Source organism: Hemiscyllium ocellatum, unplaced genomic scaffold, assembly GCF_020745735.1.
Source record: "Hemiscyllium ocellatum isolate sHemOce1 unplaced genomic scaffold, sHemOce1.pat.X.cur. scaffold_480_pat_ctg1, whole genome shotgun sequence".
Lineage (NCBI taxonomy): Eukaryota > Metazoa > Chordata > Chondrichthyes > Orectolobiformes > Hemiscylliidae > Hemiscyllium > Hemiscyllium ocellatum.
In genome coordinates, this window is record NW_026869078.1 from 139,998 (window position 1) to 161,986 (window position 21,989).

The window sequence follows — 21,989 nt, forward strand, 5'->3', positions numbered from 1 at the left end:
ATTTACAACCGAAAAGAACATCTTCTCTCATTTTTTATTTCAACTTTTATGTGGAATTGATTATTCGTGAGTCTCCCGTGCAGTGAAGCGCAAGAACACAATTCTCGATCCAGTGTATACAAGCGGTGTGAGATGCAATGTAAAAATGCAGCAGTGGTTTGTGGAATTAGCAACCAAAATGTGACTCAAACCCATGAATGCGGAGCACGGTGGTATAATAATCCATCACTGTAATCTCTCGGTCTCCTCAGCACGTTTTGGAAATGGGTAACATGTGACCTCATCAAGGTAACATGTGGTGAAAGTCGTGGTTGAGAAATGTCTTGAGCTAAATTGAATCCAAACCATTGTGTTTCTGCTTTCACCAGAATTACAATAACAGCAAAATCCAAGAAGTAGCCATGCTCAGAATGAAACAGTGAACAATAATTCCCCGTCATATTCACATCCACATTTTGCCTTCACTCATAATTTCTTCAGTGACGTTCTCTCTCACATGAAGAAGTAGCTATGGCGAGTGATATAAATGTGATGTTGTGGTTCAATAGCCGTTCTCATATGGCTTAACTGAATTACGTTAAACCACAAGAAAAGCTTTTTTGTTCGCTTCATTTTATTAAGTGAACTGAAAGTCACACAGTTCATTGTAATAATCGGAAGTGCATTAGATTTATCTCATTGGAACGATTAATGATATATGCAAATTTGTTCCGAATTTATTTCAGCTGAAAGAAAATACTGCCATTTATGCTGATCAACTCCAACAGTTTGTTAAAATGCTGTTTCGATCCCCGCTATATTGATGTTCAAAACACAACTGCGGTGTGGGAATGTGCTGAATATTTAAAGTGTCTGTCCTGTCATGGTCATGTTCTCCTCCCGCGCAGAAAATCGCAAGCAGCTCGAATGTTGCTTTGTTTTCCAGGCAAGTTGAGTTTTTACTGGAACGGAATGGAGACTTTTATTTCATCGCTGTTGTGAAACAAAGTCCTGCGGTGACTCGATTCCTCGTTGTTTGGTTTTCTGGCCAATGGGAAAATCTTTCCAATGCATATGTTATTGAATTTCTCCCATTTCCTCATTTCCTCATCCGATTACCATTGCAATTTTCTGAGCGCAATAGCCTCCTCCGCTCCCTCTGGTAGCTCATTCCATGCACCCATAACCTTGTGAGTGGGAAATGTGCCTCGGGGTCCTTTGTCAATTTCACACCACTCACCTTAAACCTATGCTTTCGAGTTTCCAACTCACCCTAGCTTGGGTAAAACACGTTAATGCTCAGTTCACAACACTTCCATAAAATCATGTCGCAGCCGTTATGCTGCCGGGAAGGTTGTCCCAGCCTATTCCACTTCACTCTACAGTCCAAACATTGACGACATCCTTGTCTATATTTTGTCACCAATTTCACATCCCTCTTTTTTTTTTAACTTTTTCAAGATGTCAATTACCCTGGATAACAACGAGCTATTGGAAAAAGAAAGGTGAAACGTAGAATGGCTTCAACTTTCAGTGCTGGAAGGCACAGAGCCGCAGCACAGCCGGCTGAGGCTTGTTTCTGTAGTGTAGTGGTCATCACGTTCGCCTCACACGCGAAAGGTCCGCAGTTCGAAACTGGGCAAAAACTGCTTTGTTCTTCAATTGCAGCCTTTTACACGGACAAGAACGGAGCTTTCTTGCTTGCTCTCCCATCTGCAAACCAGCCTTCGAAAATGCTCGAACAAATCTGCTCTCTTTGTGAAATGTGATGCAATTCCATTTAATTAGTGAGCAAAGCATTGTAAAGGTTTTTCAGGGTGTTTCAGGGGCATTAACTGTGGAAACGTGCTGAGTATTGTCGAGACTCTCTGCTATCATGATGTTGCTCGCCTCCCCAGCAGAAAGCAAGCAGCTCAGCTATTAGTTTACGTTCCAGGCAAGTTGAGTTTTTACTGGAACCGAATGGAGACTGTTATGTCATCGCTGTTGTGAAACAAAGTCCTGCGGTGAGTCGATTCATCATTATTTGTCTTTCTGGCGAATGGGAAAATCTTTCCAATGCATATGTTATTGAATTTCTCCCATTTCCTACACTTCCGTCCTGGAGACACCGGAAGGGAAAGGTAATCTAATCGAGACTGTGATTGGTGAAATTCACTTTTTTATGGCACATACTTATTATATTCTTTCTTTCTCTCTTTTCAGCATTGTCTGGGAAGTGGTGGTGCACTAAGGCTGCAGTATGTTTGAAAGAGTAGTTTGGAATTGCCCTGTTGTTAGTTGTGAGATTACTTTATGCCTCATGCCCTCGGACTATCTCACATTTAGCGTTCATGCTTCGCTGTGTCTGAACAAGCATTAGGTATGCCTGTTTTGTTTGTGTTCCGTGTTAAATGCTTTCTGTTTGCGATTCGCTCAATACATTACGAGTTAACACGGGTTCTGAGGTAACTTGCAGCAGCAAAAATCCTCAACTGAGGATCTGGGAAAGTATCACGAAGCATGGTCAGTCGGAGCAAAAGTAAGGAAGTCGTTCGTTTCTGCAGTGTTTCACAATACTACCTTTCCCGTGAGCAGTCGAACAGACTAAATGATTGTGCCACAGACTGCGACAGCAAGCTCCGCTGAAAAGTAATCCTTTAAAACCGGTGTAAGCAACACAAGGTTATTGGGGTACACCGCGTGGAAACAGATACTTTGGTGTATCTCATCCACGCTCACCACATCACCAAAATGAAACAAGTCCCGTTCCACAGCATTTGGCCTCAATCCCTCTAAACCCATACTATCCAGAAACTCATCCGATTACCATTGCAATTTTCTGAGTGCAATAGCCTCCTCCACTCCCTCTGGTAGCTCATTCCATACACGCATAACCTTGTGTGTGGGAAATGTGCCTCGGGGTCCTTTGTCAATTTCAGACCACTCACCTTAAACCTATGCTCTCGAGTTTCCAACTCACCCTAGCTTGGGTAAAACACGTAATTACTCAGTTTACAACCCTTCCATAAAATCATGTCGCAGCCGTTATGCTGCCAGGAAAGTTGCCCCAGCCTATTCCACCTCACTCTACAGTCCGAACATTGACGACATCCTTGTCTATATTTTGTCACTAATTTCACGTCTTTTTTTTAACTTTTTCAAGATGTCAATTACCCTGGATAACAACGAGCTATTGGAAAAAGAAAGGTGAAACGTAGAATGGCTTCAACTTTGAGTGCTGGATGCCACAGAGCCGCAGCCCGCCCGGCCGAGGCTTGTTTCTGTAGTGTAATGGTCATCACGTTCGCCTCACTCGCGAAAGGCCCCCAGTTCGAAACTGGACAGAAACTGCTTTGTTCTTCATTTGTAGCCTTTTACACGAACAAGAACGGAGCTTTCTTGCTTGCTTTCCCATCTGCAAACCTGCCTTCGAAAATGCTCGAACAAATCTGCTCTCTTTGTGATTCAATTCCATGAAATTAGTTTGCAAAGCATTGTAATGTTTTTATCCAAGCTGGGTCTGATCATATGACATTCTGCTTCAGAGTGTAGTTACCGCGTTCTGAATCCTCCAGCAAAAGCAGTACCGCGTTTGCATTCCTTGTGCAGGCGGGCCGGTTCAAAGACAGGGAAGAAGCAGACGTGCTGGTGTCACAGTACACCACGGATTCCTGAACTAGTCTGTCTGTCAAATGTATCCCAAAGTCGTATCTGAAAGACCTCATTTGGAAGCTGCCTGTCGTTATTCAACGTGCGAGAATTGGCAGCAGAGGTGCTGAATCATGTTTTGGATCAGTTCGCACGTTAGTGACTCATTCTATCAGCAACAGCAATGAAAGAAATTGCACTCTCAGGGCAACCTCTGGACTTGTGATTTCATAGCGTCGCTAGTATTAAGGTGAGCCCGAGATCTAAGCCATGTTGGAACTGAAACGGAGGAATTGACAGAGAGGCTACAGAATGACATCGCAACCTTTTGGTTTTCTTTAAATCACTGACGAGCAGGAAAATGTAAACGGCCAGGGCGAGTGGGAAAGTGAGGCAGTTGCAGCTCTGGTGAAACTCTTTCTTTGTGAGTCACTCAGCAACAAGAGACGTGAAGGTGACTCAGGCGTGAGAGCTCTTCACATCGAGAACAAAAAGCACTCAAGGGCAGTTAGCACCTCTCCCGGAGTGAGGGTGGGATAAGATACTTACCTTGTGACTTCAGTTACTATGTTCACAAACTGCCTTTTAAATTGAGGTGAACAGAAGCTGCATTTCTAATAAGCAACATGGAATTTAGCAAGATTTATTGAGTCGCTTCTCGTTTCCAAGTCAGTCGGTATCCATGTGGCTCATGTCCAGATGTGAACATCTCTGCAGCAAATTGCACGGTTAATGTAAAAGGCAAGGAAAGTGGCATCTCGAACTGGCCCCGTGGTCAGAGCATCCTCACAATGTGATCTGTCGTTCTCGGATTGTAATGCTACCTCCGGTTTTATGGTGGAGAACATTCTTTGGGCCTCGTATTCTGCAAAACAGGCAGTGACTGAAACTATGCTGCAAGGTATGATGTGGAACACGGCCTGCTCAGCTTTGTGCATTTTCCCTGTAGTCCGGTGTGTTTCGTGTTCCGTGTAAACGTGAAAATTGTCCTCTTTCGAGCAATGGGTGAAATCATTCAGCAAAGCAAGAATCGAAATTGAAGTAATGTCAAGCAGCTCATGGTGGTTTGACCAAATCATAACCGAACATATATTCTCACGCAGTCACAGATACATTTGTCTCTGAAAAGAGTCTGAGAAGATAGACTCAGCTTACTATCGATTTTTGTCCGGATTGATGGGATTTCGTTATCTGCTGCGAAATTGACATTGTAGCCGGGCACATCCCAGCAGCTGTGCGAGTCGGAGACGGACCATGGAGGATCCTCAACTGAGGATCTGGGAAAACTTCACGAAGTATGGTCAGTCGGAGCAAAAGTAAGGAAGTCGTTTGTTTCTGCAGTGTTTTCAAGTTGTGAATTACCCTGGATAACAACGAGCTGTTGGAAAAAGAAAGGTGAAATGGAGAATGTCTACACCTTCCAGTGCTGGGGTCCAAAGAGCCGCAGCGCGGCTGGCTGAGGCTTGTTTCTGTAGTGCAGTGGTCATCACGTTCGCCTCACGCGCGCAAAAGTCCCCAGTTCGAAACTTGGCAGAGACTGCTTTGTTCTTCAATTGCAACCTTTTACAAGCCGAGCGGTCTAAGGTACTGGATCCAGGTTCCAGTCCTGAAAGGGGCGTGGGTTCGAATCCCACCACTGCTGTTTCAGCTGATCGACTCCATCGCCGCAGCACTGTTAAAATGCTACTTCGATCCCCGTTGCATGGATGCCCCCGGGAATTTAACTGTGGTGTGGAAACGTACTGACTATTGCAACGTTTCTCTGCTGTCGTGATGGTAATCGCTTCGACTCTCGCCTAACATTGCAGGCAAGTTGAGTTTTTTACTGGAACCGAATAGAGACTGTTATTTCATCGCAGTTGTGAAACAGTGTCCTGCGGTGAGTCAATTCATCATTATTTGGTTTTCTGGCGAATGGGAAAATCGTTCCAATGAATATGTTATTGAATTTCTTCCATTTCCATCGTTTCCGTCCTGGAGACATCAGAAGGGAAAGGTAATCTCATCAAGACTGTGATTGTTGAAATTCACTTTTTTATGGCCCATACTTATGATATTCGTTCTTTCTCTCTTTTCAGCATTGTCTGGGAAGTGGTGGTGCACTAAGGCTGCAGTATGTCTGAAAGAGTAGTTTGGAGTTGATAGTTGTGAGATTACTTTATGCCTGTTGACCACGGACTCTCTCACATTTAGCGTTCATGCTTCGCTGTGTCTGAATAAGCATTAGGTATGCCAACTTTGATTGTGTTCCGTGTTAAATGCTTTCTGTTTGCTATTCGCTCAATACGTTACGAGTTAACACGGGTTCTGAGGTAAGTTCCAGCAGCAAAAATCCTCAACTAAGGATCTGGGAAAATTTCACGAAGTATGGTCAGTCGGAGCAAAAGTAAGGAAGTCGTTCGTTTCTGCAGTGTTTCACAATACTACCTTTCCCGTAAGGAGTCGAACAGACTAAATGATTGTGCCACAGACTGCGACGGCCAGCTCTGCTAAATAGTAATCCTTTAAAACCGGTGTAAGCAACACAAGGTTATTGGGGTACACCGCGTGGAAACAGATACTTCGGTGTATCTCATCCATGCTCACCACATAACCGAAATTAAACAAGTCCCGTTCCACAGCATTTGGCCTCAATCCCTTTAAACCCATCCTATCCTGAAACTCATCCGATTACTATTGCAATTTTCTGAGTGCAAGAGCCTCCTCCACTCCCTCTGGTAGCTCATTCCTTACACGCACAATCTTGTGTGTGGGAAATGTGCCTCGGGGTCCTTTGTCAATTTCAGACCACTCACCTTATCCCTATGCTCTCGAGTTTCCAACTCACCCTAGCTTGGGTAAAACACGTAAATACTCAGTTTACAACCCTTCCATAAAATCATGTCGCAGCCGTTATGCTGCCGGGAAAGTTGTCCTAGTATTCCACTTCACTCTGCAGTCCAAACATTGACGACATCCTTGTCTATATTTTGTCATCAATTTCACGTCTTTTTTTTTTAACTTTTTCAAGATGTCAATTACCCTGGATAACAACGAGCTATTGGAAAAAGAAAGGTGAAACGTAGAATGGCTTCAACTTTGAGTGCTGGATGCCACAGAGCCGCAGCGCGCCCGGCTGAGGCTTGTTTCTCTAGTGTAGTGGTCCTCACGTTCGCCTCACACGCGAAAGGTCCCCTATTCGAAACTGGGCCGAAACTGCTTTGTTCTTCAACTGCAGCCTTTTACATGGACAAGAACGGAGCTTTCTTGCTTGCTTTCCCATCTGCAAACCTGCCTTCGAAAATGCTCGAACAAATCTGCTGCCTTTGTGAAATGTGATGCAATTCCATTTAATTAGTGAGCAAAGCATTGTAAAGGTTTTCTCCAACCTGGTTCTGATCATAAGTCATTCTGTTTGAGAGTGTAGTTACCGCGTTCTGATCCCTTCCACGAAAAACTGTCCCGCATTTGCATTCCTTGCGCAGGCGGGCCGGTTCAAAGACAGGGAAGAGGCTGATGCGCTGGTGTCACAGTACACCACGGATTCCTGAACTAGTCTGTCTGTCAAATGTACCCCAAAGTCGTCTCTGCAAGGCCTCATTTGGAAGCTCTCTGTCGTTATTCAACGTGCGAGAATTGGCAGCAGAGGTGCTGAATTATGGTTTGGATCAGTTCGCACGTTAGTGACTCATTCAATCAGCAACAGCAATGAATGAAATTACACTCTCAGAGGAACCTCTGGACTTGTGATTTCATAGCGTCGCTCGTATTAAGTTGAGCCCCGAGATCTAAGCCATGTTGGAACTGAAACGGAGGAATTGACAGAGAGGCTACGGAATAACATCGCAACCTTTTGGTTTTCTTTAAATCACTGACGAGCAGGAAAATGTAAACGGGGAGAGCGAGTGGGAAAGTGAGGCAGTTGCAGCTCTGGTGAAATTCCTTCTTTGTGAGTCACTCAGCAACAAGAGGCGTAAAGGTGACTCAGGCGTGAGAGCTCTTCACATCGAGAACAAAAAGCACTCAAGGGCAGTTAGCACCTCTCCCGGAGTTGGGGTGGGGTGAGATAATTACCTTTTGACTTCAGTTACTATGTTCACAAACTGCCTTTTAAATTGAGGTGAACAGAAACTGCATTTCTAATAAGCACCATGGAATTTAGCAAAATTTATTGAGTCGCTTCTCGTCGATTCCCACACAGGTTTCCAAGTCAGTCGGTATCGATGTGGCTCATGTCCAGGTGTGAATATCCCTGCAGCCAATTGCACGGTTAAGGTAAAAGGCAAGGAAAGTGGCATTTCGAACAGACACAGTGACTGAAACTATGCTGCACGGTATGATGTGAACACGGCCTGCTCAGCTTTGTGCATTTTCCCTGTAGTCCGGTGTGTTTGGTGTTCCGTGTAAACGTGAAAGTTGTCCTGTTTCGAGCAATGGGTGAAATCATTTAACAAAGCAAGAATCGAAATTGCAGTAATGACAAGCAGCTCATGGTTATTTGACCAAATCATAACCGAACATATATTCTCACGCAGTCACCGAAACATTTGTAGCTGAAAAGAGTCTGAGTAGGTAGACTCAGCTTACCATTGCTTTTTGTCTGCATTGAGGGGCTCCTTCTTTGTGATTCACTCAGCAACCAGAGACATGAAGGTGACTCAGGCAGAGCGCTCTTCACATCGAGAACAAAGAGCACTCAGGTAAAGTTAGCACCTCTTTAACATCTTCTGGTGTGGGGTGTGGTAATCAGCTTTTGACTTCTGTTAATATCCTCAAAAACTGAAAGTTGTCCTGTTTCGAGCAGAGGACGAAATCATTTACCAAAGCAACAATCCAAATACCAGCAATGTCATGCAGCTCATGGTTACTTTGCCCAATCATAACCGAATATACATTCTCTCATACAGACATTACATTTGTGGCTTTAGCAAATCTCATAAGCTTGATTCCAGCTATCAAATGATTTTTGGCTGGATTGAAAGTTTGTTGCGAGATTGATATTGTAGTTGGGCATATCCCTGCAGCTGTGCCAGCAGGATAGGGATCACAGAACTGTTTCCCGGTGACTTTGCTTCTAATGTTTCACAGGAGTACCATGGAAGGTGTAAGACAATATACTGCAGCTGTGGCTGGTTTCGTGGCCAAGTGACCGAAGAAACCGCTTTCTCACTACAAACTCTTAGGTGGCTCGAGTTCAGATCCAACCGCTGCCCTTTGTGGGTGTGCTGTCTGTTTTACTGTAGCCTGTTAAATGCTGCTGTGTTTAAATTCCAACACAACCATGTGGTTTTGCTTTTGGAAATGTACGTCTGATTTGGGAGAGTGCACACTCTCCATCCTGTCAATGTCCATGCTGTTATGATCACGTTTGCGTCCCACATGAAATGTCCCGGTCTCAAGCGGTTCTACTGCTGCATCATGTTCCGGCCAAGTTGTGTTATTCACTGTTTTCACTGAAACAGAACGGAGATTGGTATTGCATCGCTGTTGTGAAACAAAATCCTGCAGTGACTTTACTTCCCATTATTTGGTGTTCTGGCGAATGGGAAAATAATTCCACTATATTGTGATGTCATATGGTCTTAAACTTCTTTTATTTCCTTCCCTTCTGCCCTGGAGATGGAGGAAGCAGGCACTGCCGCATTGTTGATCGGATGGGCAAATTAATCTAAACGAGATTGTGTTTGGGAATCTCTTAACTTTTCATGGTCCATTCATGTTCAGTTCTTTCTTTTCACTCATTTCGGAGCGTTTCGGGAGGTGGCGGTGCACCAAGTTTCCAATACATTTTGGGAATGCAGTTTGGAATTCCTCTGAAGGATCTGGGAGCTGTTTATGGCTGATTGCCCTCGGACAGTCCCCAGAACAGCATTCATGCTTCAATGTCTCTTAAAATGCATTTTAAACAAACTCCTATTTCCCAGCATTTGTCCCCTATCCCACGATACCCTTCCTATCCAGAAGCTCATCCGGTTGCCTTTGAAATCTTCTGAGTGTACGAGCCTCCTCCACTTCCTCTGGTAGCTGATTCCATACACGCACAACCATCTGTGTGGGAAAGGTGCCTCAAGTCCCTTTTATATTTTACCCGTCCCACCTTAAACCTATGCTCTCCATTTTTTAACTCGCCCCATATTGCAGAGATCAATAACTCAAATTTTTCTGTTGACAAACCTTCCTTCAGGCCATGCCCGACGATGAAGGGTAAGACGTCCCAGCATGTTCAGGCTCGCCCGACATTCGAAACTGTGCACCCCTGACACCATCTTTGTCTATATTTTGTGAGCAATTTCCCGTGATTTTCTTATTTTTTTTAATGATGCCAGTTACGCTGGAGAATAACCAGCTCCTGGAAACAGAAAGATGAAGCGTTGAACGGCTGTAAAGTTTAGTGCTGGCCCACTCTGAACACCAGCTGCTCGCGGGGATGTTGCCTGTAGTGTAGTGACTGTTAGAGTCACCTCATACACGAAAACTCCTCACTTCAAAATCGGGCAAGAATAGCCTTATTCCCGATGGCAGCCTTTCAGACTGACATGAGCAGAGTTTTATAATTTGCTGTTCACGTCAGCAAACCTGGCTTTGAATTTGCTCGCTCATACATGTTTGCGTGATGAAACGGAATACAATCCCATTTCATTTCTGTGTGAAACATTGTCACAGTGGTCGCCAAACTGGTTTTGAATATGGACAGATGTGTACAGCACTGATGGCCATTCTGTGTCACAGTGGAGTTCCTGGACTCTGATCCTTCCACTAAAAACAGAACCACATTTGCTTTCCTTGGGCAGGTGGCCTGGTTCAAAGCCAAGGAGCAAAGGTTCCCAGCAAAAGTCCTCAACTGAGAACCTGGGCATGTTTCATGGGGAATGGTCAGTGGGAGTAACATTGTGGACGCACCCGGTTCTGCAGTGTTTCTAAACACTAAATTCAAGAGCGATTGGATTTTAGTTTTCTGAGGCATAATTTAAATTGATTGGTAAAATTGGAATTGTTTCTTAATTACCAAACAAAACTGACTTGTTTCACAGCCAACCGTTACATCTTTCCAATTTTCCAGTACAGGCTGAGACTGTGAGCTGGTCATCACAGGTATTTGTCAGCGCTCAGTTCCGAACAGCATTCACTCTCATTTGAAGGTGGAGGGCACGTCTTCAACTTCATAACACTGTTCTCATCACAAAATCCTGCAGCTTCTCATCTTGGGGACAGGGGTTGGATTGCAACCGTTCCCGTATTAAATGTAAAGATTTTCACACGGGAAGCGCCATTCATGAGGTGGGAGTGGGGATGGGGGAGTTTCTGTAAGCTGTGTCCCAGGGCTGTGCAGGGAGCTGCAGTGGCCACTGTCTGTTGACAGCAGGGGTCTGGAGAGAGCAGTGTTTGTCCCTATCTTACTCCATGTGGAGCCAGGGAACAGAATCATCAATGGTTTGGGCTGCAATTCAACCTTGCCATGAATTTTCCGGTTTAAATGGAGCTAAGGTAGTATTCCCTTAGTCTGATCTGGAACAACCAAAGCTCCATACCTGGATGGTGTCAAACTACCAACCTTTATCTTTCAGCCCGCTGCTGACCATTGGAGTCATACAGCCTGTCACTAACCAGGCGTGCCGATTTCCCTACAGCAGGAAGGTTAGCGGGGATCTGAAGGGCGGTGGAACAACTGGAGCTCTAACTGTTTTCAGAGTCTGTCACCAATTTTCCTGCTTTCATTACCAAAAGTGTCAGAGAGCTTGAGGGGTCTGCAAACACCCAGAGGGAAAGGAACTGGGAATTAGAAGATACCCAGACCGTTCAAAATGACTGCGTGAGCTACATCACTATGACTCTGGTACTGGGATAATTCAAGCACATGGCTTGACAGAATCTGAAAATTAAATACAGAACTTCAGGCTGTTCAGTCCAAATGAGATCCATTAAGATACAGTGGATATTGAATCTCTTCCATATAGCGACTTCATCAAATCCTCCCTGTCAATCTATCCACAAACTTATTTTTTGTATTTCTTCGTCCATTTCCCCCAGCTAATGTGAACATCTTGTTTTCATCTTCCTTATCTATACCAATTATAAGCCAATAAGCTCTATTGCATCTCGCTTCAACTCCAGTTGCTCCATTGCATCCTAAATCACTCCTTACTCTTACTGGTAAATGAATGAGTCTATCCCCTCTCTGGACCCTCCCATCCTTCACAATGTATGATGATCTCTGTTGTGAGTATACTGATCACCCTCGACCTGGAGGAGGGATAATGCGAGTTTCTGAAATTATCGAGAGGGTGCAGGAGGAACCCAATAGGACTGGCACCTTTTGGGAGAGAGAAATAATGTTAATGTTTAGAGACAATTTCTTACTTTATTTTGATTATTCTTTTCTCTCTGCCCTAATAGTGATGGATCTTTGAAGCTTCTTTCTCCAAGGATTTCAAGGAAGGATATATACACAAAAGTATCAAACAAAGGGAATTATTTGTCTCTCTGATTTCTCACCTGGACTGACACTGCCTTTATTAAACTTCTTTGAATATTTGAAAAAGATTCATAGACAGGAAACGCCAAAGAAACATTTACTCTGGATCTGACTTGATCAATCGATTCATCACAAACTGGAAATAATTGGCATTTGAGTGTTGCATCCTCAGTCATTACCAATCACTGCATACAATTTCTCCATCATATCCTCCCTGACGATCTGTACCAAAGTCTGAGGTGATTGTTGGTGTATCCCATACCTGGGGGAGGTGTGTTCCAGTTGGAGGTAGTTGGGAGCTGACAGGATGAACTAGGTTGGGGAGTAGATGGGGCTTGGGTAATAGATTCTGGGAGTATTTGAACATTGCTCAGTCAGCCATTATCCTCAAGCCATGCGGGCTGACAGGGGGAGTATTGACCTGTTACTGTCTCTGTCTGTCTGTGAGGAGAAAGTGAGGACTGCAGATGCTGGAGATCAGAGCTGAAAATGTGTTGTTGGAAAAGCGCAGCAGGTCAGGCAGCATCCAAGAAACAGGAGATTCGACATTTCAGGCATAAATCCCGTCTTCAGGAATGAGGAAAGTGTGTCCAGCAGGCTACGATAAAAGGTAGGGAGGAGGAACTTGTGGGAGGGGCATTGGTGATGCGATAGATGGAAGGCGGTCAAGGTGAGGGTAATAGGCCAGAGTGGGGTGAGGGCAGAGAGGTCACGAAGAAGATTGCAGAGGGAGTCCCTCCCTCGCTCACTGCACACCCCAGGTCATCTCCTCTGCACAGAAGCTCTTCAGCCACATTCTCAAACAGACTTGCTACCACAGCCACATCTCCTTCCTCAGCACCTGTCGACGGAACCGACCTCGAACTCAGCACTGCCTTCCTAACCTGTAATCTTCTTCCTGACCTCTCCACCCCCACCCCACTCCGGCCCATCACACTCACCTTGACCTCCTTCTACCTAGCGCATCTACAACGCCCCTTCTCCAAGTCCTTCATTTCCAACAGCATGTGAAAGTTTCAAGAGAGTTATGTCAGGCAAGTTTTAATACAAAAGGTGATAGTTGAGTAGAATGTACTCTCCTGGGAGGTGATAAAAGCAGAAACAATCACAATGCTTAAGAGGCATTTGGGCAGGCACATAAGCAGGCAAGGGGTAGGCAGGGATATGGATCATGTGCAGGCAGGTGGAATTAGTTTGGAACGGCATCATGGTCTGCACAGACATGATGGGCCAATTATTCCGGTGCTGTAATGTTCTGTTTTCCAAGGGGCACAATGTGTGGATCGAGAGTTAATGTTTTTTTAGAACATACAGTGAGTTGATACATTTTGAGAGAAGCAATGTAGAAAAGAAATATATATTTGCATGGCACAGACACAAAGAGTAGAGACTGAGGGAAGGGGGGCAAGGTGTACAATTCTTTAAAGGAGAGAGGACATAATCAAAGTGTTTTGATCAAAACATATGGGATCCTGGGTTTCATTAAACAATTTCATTGACTAGTTAGGTCACAGTCAATCATTGTGTCCAATTCAGGTCAACAGATTCCTGATCTTCAGGGTGTGGAGTACAGACATATTGGTGTGGTGCACTGATGAAGAAAATGCAGTCACTGGATTGATTTGGAAAAAATGCTATTTTCTTTGAAGAAATCAAGTTGAAAAAATCATGATAGAATAAAATGGATATGATTATAACACATCTAGATAGAGCAGACAATAAAATAAATTGCACTTGATAGGTGATGGCTCAAAATTTAAGATTAGGTATAATTTTTGAGAAAGTGGGAGATGAGCAATTGTTCCACTGGCTGGAAATATGCAGAACATGCTGCCTATTATGGTGGTGCAAGTAGAGGTGATCCATGATTAATGAATACAATTATATCAGATATGAGAGAAATAAACTTTCAGGGTTTTGGGAACAGCTGGAGAATGAGAATAAGGGATTCTGCTACAGAGAGCCAGCTTGGATTTGATGGGCCCCTTTCTGTGCCATAACATGTTTTTTTTGTACTTGCTTAACTTGTTCCGGTTGTTTGTCTTCAGGGGTTAGATTATCATCAAGGTAAATCTACTCTGTGTTCATGCTCAGACCAACACAGGTTGTCCTTCCACAGCAGGAGATAATGTTTACTGTTTTATACTGGGTTCTGGAGGAGTCCCTAGGTAGTGTACACAGAACTGAAAATCTGCTCTAGGGTGTTTTAACCAGGACTGTGAATATCTTGGAACATCTAATGCCACACCAATGCCTGGAATGCTTTCTAACTGACTGACTAAATGAAATATGTTCCTTCCACAGCATGTTGCTGGCTGGATTTCTGTGGTCAGTGTTATTACACAAGGATCAGAATTGGATAATCTATTGTCTGTAACATATACCAATGATTAGCATGGAAATGTAAATGATTTAATTAGCAAGTTTCTAGATGGTACAAATTGATGAAGTTGTGAATCGTCAAAAATGGTGTCAATGGATACAGCAAGAAAGAGATCCGTTGGTAAACCCATACGGAGATAGATTTTAATCCAGACAAGTGTGAGGTGATGTATTTTGGGAGGCTCATTGCAAGAGGAATGTATTCACTAAACCGAAGGCCTCTCAGCAGCATTGATGTACACAGGGATCTTCAGGGGCAAGTTCACAGCTCCCTGAAAGTGGTGAAGGAGGTGGATGGCAGGCTTGCCTTCTTCTGTCAGGGGAGTGATTATAAAACTGTCATTAGGCCACCTTTGGGGTATTGTGTGCTGTTTTGATCACCATATAAAAAAGAGGATGTGGAGGCTTAGTGCAGTGAGAGAAAAGGTTTACAAGGATGTTGCCTGGATTGGGAGAGGTTGGAAAGACTTGGATTTTTGTCTTGTGAAAGTCAGTGGCTGCGGGTGATCTGAAAGGCTCAGACAGAGTGAATAATCTGAATCCTTTTCCACGGTGAAAATGGCAAATTCTAGAGGCCATAGATTTAAGGGGAGTAGGGGCAAGTTTAAAGGAAATGAAAACTGAAACAACTGAAACAACTGCAGATGATGTAAACCAGAAACAAAAACATTTTCGGGAAATGTTCAGCAGGTCGAGCAGCTTCTATGAAGATAAATTAAAGTTAACGTTTCTGAGGAAGGGTGACCAGACCCGAAACATGAACTGATTTTTCTTCACAGATACTGCATGATCTGCTGAGCATTTCCAATAACATGTGCAAGTTTAAAGGCAGTTGTGTTGGCAATTTTCTTGTGCAGAAGGTGGATCAGTGACTGGAATGTATTTGCCTGAGAGTTGGGAAAAGCAGAAACAATCACAACATTTAAGAGGCATTTGGGCAGACACATAAGCAGACATGGGTTGGCAGAGATATGGATCATGTACAGGCAGATGGAATTAGTTTGGAATAGCATCATGATCCACACAGACATGGTGGGCCGATTATTCCGGTGCTACACTCTTCTGTTTTCCAGGCGGTAGAATGTGTGGAGGAGAGTTAATAATTTGAGTGGAATATGTCTCTTCATGAGAACACACAATAAGTTCATTCATTTTGAGAGAAGCAATGTAGAAAGTCAATATATATTTGAATGGCACAGACACAACGTGCAGGACAGCAGGAATGGGGGACAATGTGCACCACTTATTAAAGGAGAGAAAACATAAAGTGTTTGGGGTAAAACAAATGGGATGCTGGGCTTCATTAATGGGGGAATGATAACAAACTCATGGAAAAGATGCTGACCATTGACAAAGCTCTAGTTAGGTCACAGTCAATCATTGCATCCAATTCTGGTCAACAGATTCCTGGTCAGAACGAGGAAGTTAAAATACCACAGAGGGGCCTGTTCCATACCTTTTGCTTCTCCTTCAGGACACTGTGGGGTCTCAAGGGTTAAACATTCCCTTGCCAAAGGCCATATTTCATCAACTGAATGCCTGTACTCTTTCAATACAGACAGAACACCTCAGAACGGGGGAGGCTGACAGTATCTCAAAATAGAACCTCTTGCAGCCACACATGTGGATTCCCCCGTAACCCCAGACAGAGGAATTTGCCCTTTCCAGACAAGACTGAGAGCCCTGGGCACAACCCTGTTAAACTACCTCCCCTCCATATTAGCATAGGTAAGTGAATCCCCCATTTACTGAAGGAAGAACCCTCCAGCCTTAATCTCTTCCCATCAACACATAATCATGAACAATACGATAATCAGTTTCTGTAATCCATTCATACGTTAACGCAGGACATCGCCATTCATCAAGCTTTGTAAGGTCATAATTACCAGCTTTAAACTATGTAATGACAATCGCCCATGTGACTGATATGTCTTTGTCTAATTCCTATTAAATATACTGTCTCTGTGGGTAAGGCAGAGATTCATGAAGAAGAGTCTCTACAAGTCTCTATACTAACCTGGCAGGGGAGATACCATGATCATTGCGGTGGCGCTCCCAGGACGAGGCTATCCCATTGCACTTCGGGTGTGCTGACGCCTGCGATGTCACCAAATGCGGGATACTCAACAGCAAAATTTGTGGTAGTGGGGGTCTGCGTTCGCGCTCTCCCCTTGTGGGCGGCATGGTGGCACAGTGGTTAGCACTGCTGCCTCACAGCGCCTGAGACCCAGGTTCAATCCCGAATCAGGCGACTGACTGCGTGGAGTTTGCATGTTCTCCCCGTGTCTGTGTGGGTTTGCTCCGGTCTCCTCCCACAGTCCAAAGATGTGCGGGTCAGGTGAATTGGCTGTGCTAAATTGCCCGTAGTGCTAGGTAAGGGGTAAATGTAGGGGTATGGGTGGGTTGCACTTTGGCGGGTCGGTGTGGACGTGTTGGGCCGGAGGGCCTGTTTCCACACTGTAAGTAATCTAATCTAAAGTCGACACTGGGGCACCTTAGAAACGCTTTGAAACTCTCGCCTGCTGCCCAATAATAAAGCTACTTGTGTCTTTAGGATTTGTGGAACAAAATAGGCATCAACAATGAAGGATATGAGTGATCTTCAGAGTGTGGAGTACAGACTTACTGGAGTGGTTCACTGATGAAGAAAATGCAGTCACTGAATTGATTTGAAGAAATTGCTATTTTCTTTGAAGTAAACAAGCTAAATATATTGGTTGATTTTTTTTCTCTTTTTCACACCAAGTAATGAACAACGGTTTTGGCAGTTCATAAAGTTTTGCATATCGAGAACTTAGCTTTGGAAATGTTCACAACATCATTGAACATGCAGATTCACACTGGGTAGAGACTTTTATTTTCCTTTATTCATTCACAAGATGAGGGTGTCGCTGGCCCGGCAGCATTTCCTGCCCATCCCTAATTGCCCAGGGGGCAGGTAAGAGTCGACCACATTGTTGTGGGTCTGAAGTCACAATGTAGGCCAGACCAGGTAAGGATGGCAGCTTCCTTCCTGAAAGGGCATTAGTGATCCAGATGGGTTTTTCGGAAAATCGATTAATGGTCATCATGAGACTCTTAAATTCCCGAGTTTTAAAAAATTTAATTCAAATTCACCCATCTGCAGCAGTAGGCTTTGAACTCAGGTCTCCAGAAGTTTATCTGGGGCTTTGGACTAACTGTCCAGCGACAATATCACTCGGCCAATACTTCCCCACATCACTGCCCATCTGCACAGAGTAAACAGCGATTTTCTGGTACATCAGGACTGACATCAGGACTGGTTAATCACACATACATTTGCTGAATAATTGCAGGAGTTGGATGTTGATGGGCTATTGACATCCATCTATGAACCATGTGTATTCTGAGGTTTGTTTCTGATCATGAGTGGAAACAGCATCGGTCTTGTTATCTTTTGGGGATAAAAACAGTTTCAATTAGCTTTCTGTTAAATACCTAGCAATAAAGTCGATCCCTAACTCTCAGGCAGATTAGTTTCCTTTGAAGAGCTCCTCATCTCCCCAACCTCCTCCATCCTCACCTCCAACAGGACAATAATCTCACAGAGTTTCTTTGTGACTATGAATGAGACAATCTGATCAGCTGCTTCTTTCCCTACTCCTATGTCAAGTTGGATCTTAAACTCCCCTTGCTGCAGTTGTGATCCTGCATCATTGTACAGTGTTGCTCGTATTTCATGTCTTGGACTGTCAGTGTTCATGATACTGCATGTAGCTTCTTGTACATCGGGTTTACAGTGCAAGAGTTTAGCTCTTGCCTTCCAACAACAGTAGAGTCGTACTCCAACAAAGCTTACAGAATCACGGCCCAGCATATTCCCCAACCTCCCTCCTTCCATCAAACCAGAGGATCAGCCCTCATTCAACTGAGAGAATTCAGGAGGGCATGGCAGTAACAGCAGCATGAATACCTACAAATGGGGTGTTCACCTGATGAAGTTACCAAACAGCATAAGCAGCAAGTGATAGACAGAGCGAAGCAATCCAGTAAACAACGGAACAGATCTAAGATCTGTAGTCCAGCCACAACCAGTTGTGATTGAAGACAAAGGACAGCTGGAGTCCTGAAGACAGTTCTCTCCAAGATATTAATCAACAAGAATGTCAGACTGGATTAATCATCATAAAACTGAAGTCCATTTGATATTAATATGTTTACAATCAGTGTTCAATTCACCACGTGTAGCTGAAGGTAAAGATAATCTTCAAGTGATTGTAACAGTGAAGATACCTGAATACTTATTCAGCAAATTAAAGCCTGTTGTGTTAGTAATAATTTTAAAGAGATATTAAAAGTAAGGTGATTTGAGTATAATGGAAGAAATTTATTGGTGGGTATCTGATAATTCTGTTTTAATGTGAAGTTAATTTAGGATTAGTTAACAAATACACACACGGTAGGGAATCCCAGTCCCATGGAGTGCACATCCAGTTCCATGTGGGAAAACCAGGACACTTCTTGTATCAGCAACAACCACAAGAACACAGAAGTGACACTGGAACACTAGTTTGACCAAGGCGAAAGTACTGCACTCACTCATTGTCCCCACATTCCAGGATTGATGTGATCACACCAGAGAGGGGACAGAGAAGATTGATCAGAATGTTTCTCTGATTGGAGAATTTCTGCTCTGAGGAAAGATTGGATAGGTTGGGGGGTGGGGGGGTTCCAAGGAAGATGAACTGAGATTAAATTGATGTGATAAAATGCTGAGGAATCCAGGTAGAATGGATAGGAAGCAGCTATTCATTAACAGAGCCATCAGGAACTAGAAGTTTTAGATTGAAGATAATTCTCAGAAAAAAAGGGGAAAGGAGAATGTATTTCCCACAGAAATGGTGGAGAGCAGGATCTCACTGATGGGGTGACAGAGGCAGTTACCAGCATTACATTTGAATAAAAGTACGTGGATGGAACTGAAATGTTGGAACGTGCAGGGCGATGGACTAAGTTCTGCAGAATGGGATAAATGTGATTTATTTGACATTTCTCCAGAATATTAAACTCCAGTCCAATTTGAGAAGTTAAACATCACGAAACATACTTTAGCAGGACTTATACAGTTAATAGTAAGTTCCTAGGGAGTGCTGCTAAACAAAGAGTCCTTGGAGTGCAGGTTCATAGTTCCTTGAAAGTAGAGTAGCAAGTAGATAGAATAGTGAAGGGCGGCAGTTTGTCTGCTTGCCTTTATTGGTCACAGCATTGAGAGGTCATACTGAGGCTGTACAGGACATTGATTCGGCAACTTTTGTAATATTCCATGCAATTCTGGTCTCCTTCCGATTAGATGGATGTTCTCAAACTTGAAAGGGGTCAGAAAATAATTATAGGATGTTGCCAGGTTTGGATAGGCTGCTTTCCTTGGAGCATCAGAGGCTGAACGGTGACCTGAAAGAGATTTTTAAAATCAGGCCGGGCATGGATAGGATAAATAGAGAAGATATTTTCCCTGCAGTGGGGGAGTACGAAACTAGGGGACTGGGAGGGGGTGGGCGGAGGGACAGAGAGGGTGGGTGGATCGAGAGTGGTGGGACAGAAATGGGTGAGGACAGAAAGTGGGCTGAGAGGGGAGGGGAACAGATGGGGGGAACAGAGGGGGTGACTGACGGTTGGGGGGGGCGACCAACAGAGAGGGGGAACAGACCAAGCGGGGTGCAACCGACGGAGGGAGGGGAGGGAAAAGATGGGTGTGCAACCGACGGGGGAGCGACTGACAGAGAGGGGGAAAAGACTGAGGGCGCGACAGACTGACAGATAGGGGGACAGATGATCGGGGGTGGGGAGAGAGGGGCGACAGGGATGGCGGTGACCAAGACAGGGCTGACCAATAGAGAGGGGGGAACAGACAGAGTGGGAGGAGACGGAGGAACACAGAGGGGGAAGATGGAGAGTTATTTTTTAGATCTACAACTCAACCCTTTTCCTGTTTTCTCCTCCTCAGCTTAATTCCATCTGAAGGTCACAGAACAACTGCATAGTTTCTGTAGAGTTTCAGGGAGATCAGGTGCTGAACATGGCATTTGTAACATGCTGATCAATAAATGGACTCTGGTTCGACTCCACTGTCTGTGTGGTGTTTGCACATTCTCCCTGTGTGTCTGCGTGGGCTTCCTCTGGGTGCTCTTAATTCCCTCCCACAAATCCAAAGACGTGCAGGTTAGCTGGATTAGCTTTGGGTAATGGTAGGTTACAGAGTTAGGGTGGAATGCTGTTCCGATGGTTGGTATGGGCCGAAAGGCCTGCTACCACACTGTAGGGATTCTGTCACTGAGTATAGGGGTTAGGAGGTCACGTTGTGGCTGAGTAGGGCACTGGTCAGGCCACTGTTAGAATACTGCATTCAATTGCAGTCTCCCTGATTTCAGAAAGATGTTACCAGAATAGGACTCAACCTCTTAATGACAAGTTCTTGGGAAGTGTTAACAAACAGACCGTGCAGTGTAGGTTGATAGTTTCTTGAAAGGTGTGGTTGAAGGTAGACAGGTCGGTGAAGGTGGTGTGCGGTATGCTAGCTGTTATTGGGCAGTGCATTGAGTATAGGAGTTGGGAGATTATGTTTCGGTTGCACAGTTTATTGGCTCGGCCACTTTTGGAATGTCCACTGCTTTGAATTCCAGTCTCCCTGCTATAGGAAAGATGTTGGGAAATTGGCAAGAGTTCAGTAAGGTTTTACCAGGGTGTTGCCAGTATTGGAATATTTGAACCATAGGGAGAGGCTGAATAGGCTGAGGCTATTTCCCTGAATCACTGGACACTTTAGGTGGCTTTATCGAACTTTATAAAATTATGAGGAGCAGTGATCGGGTGACTAGTCATGGTTTATTTTTTCCCAGGGCAGGGGAGTCCAAACGAATAATGTGAAGTTTTTTGGAATGACAAATTCTAGAGGAGAGGGACAAAGTTTAAAGGATATGAAAACCAAAACAACTGCAGATGCTGTAAACCAGGAAGAGAATCAGAAGTTTCTAGAAAAGCTCAGCAGGTCTAGCAGCATCTGTGAAAAGAAATTAGAGTTAACATTTCTGAGGAAGGGTGCCCAGACCGGAAACTTTAACTGATTTTTCTTCACAGATGCTGTATGACCTGCTAAGCGTTTCCAACAACATCTGAGCAAGTTTAAAGGGAGTTGTGTCTGACAAGTGTCTTGTGCAGATGTCGATAAATGACTATAATGTATTCTCCTGGGAGATGGGAAAAGCAGAAACAATCACAGTTTAAGAGGCATTTGGACAGACACATAAGCAGGCATAGGTTATCAGGGATATGGATCATGTTACAGGCAGATGGAATTAGTTTGGAATGGCATCATGATCTACGCAGACACGGTGGGCTGATTACTCTGGTGCTGTAACTGTTATGTTTTCCAGGGGATAGAATGGTTTTTGAAGAAGTAACAAAAATGATTGATGAGAGCAGCCTGGTCGACATGATCAACGTGGACTTTAGTAAGGCGTTCAGCAAGCTTTCTCATGGGAGACTGGTTAGCAAGGTTAGATCTCATGGAATAAAGCGGAAACCAGCT

General features: G+C 44.2%; 3 non-coding genes across 3 annotated transcripts; all 3 read left to right on the forward strand.

The window, feature by feature from the left end:
• Nucleotides 1-1,554: 1,554 nt before the first annotated feature.
• trnav-cac (transfer RNA valine (anticodon CAC)) lies at nucleotides 1,555-1,627 on the forward strand. Its single transcript has one exon. It is a non-coding gene; the product is annotated as a tRNA-Val (tRNA).
• Nucleotides 1,628-3,238: 1,611 nt separating this feature from the next.
• trnav-cac (transfer RNA valine (anticodon CAC)) lies at nucleotides 3,239-3,311 on the forward strand. Its single transcript has one exon. It is a non-coding gene; the product is annotated as a tRNA-Val (tRNA).
• Nucleotides 3,312-16,452: 13,141 nt separating this feature from the next.
• Nucleotides 16,453-16,616, forward strand: LOC132813814 (U1 spliceosomal RNA). The gene has a single exon (XR_009644177.1). It is a non-coding gene; the product is annotated as a U1 spliceosomal RNA (small nuclear RNA).
• Nucleotides 16,617-21,989: the final 5,373 nt, after the last annotated feature.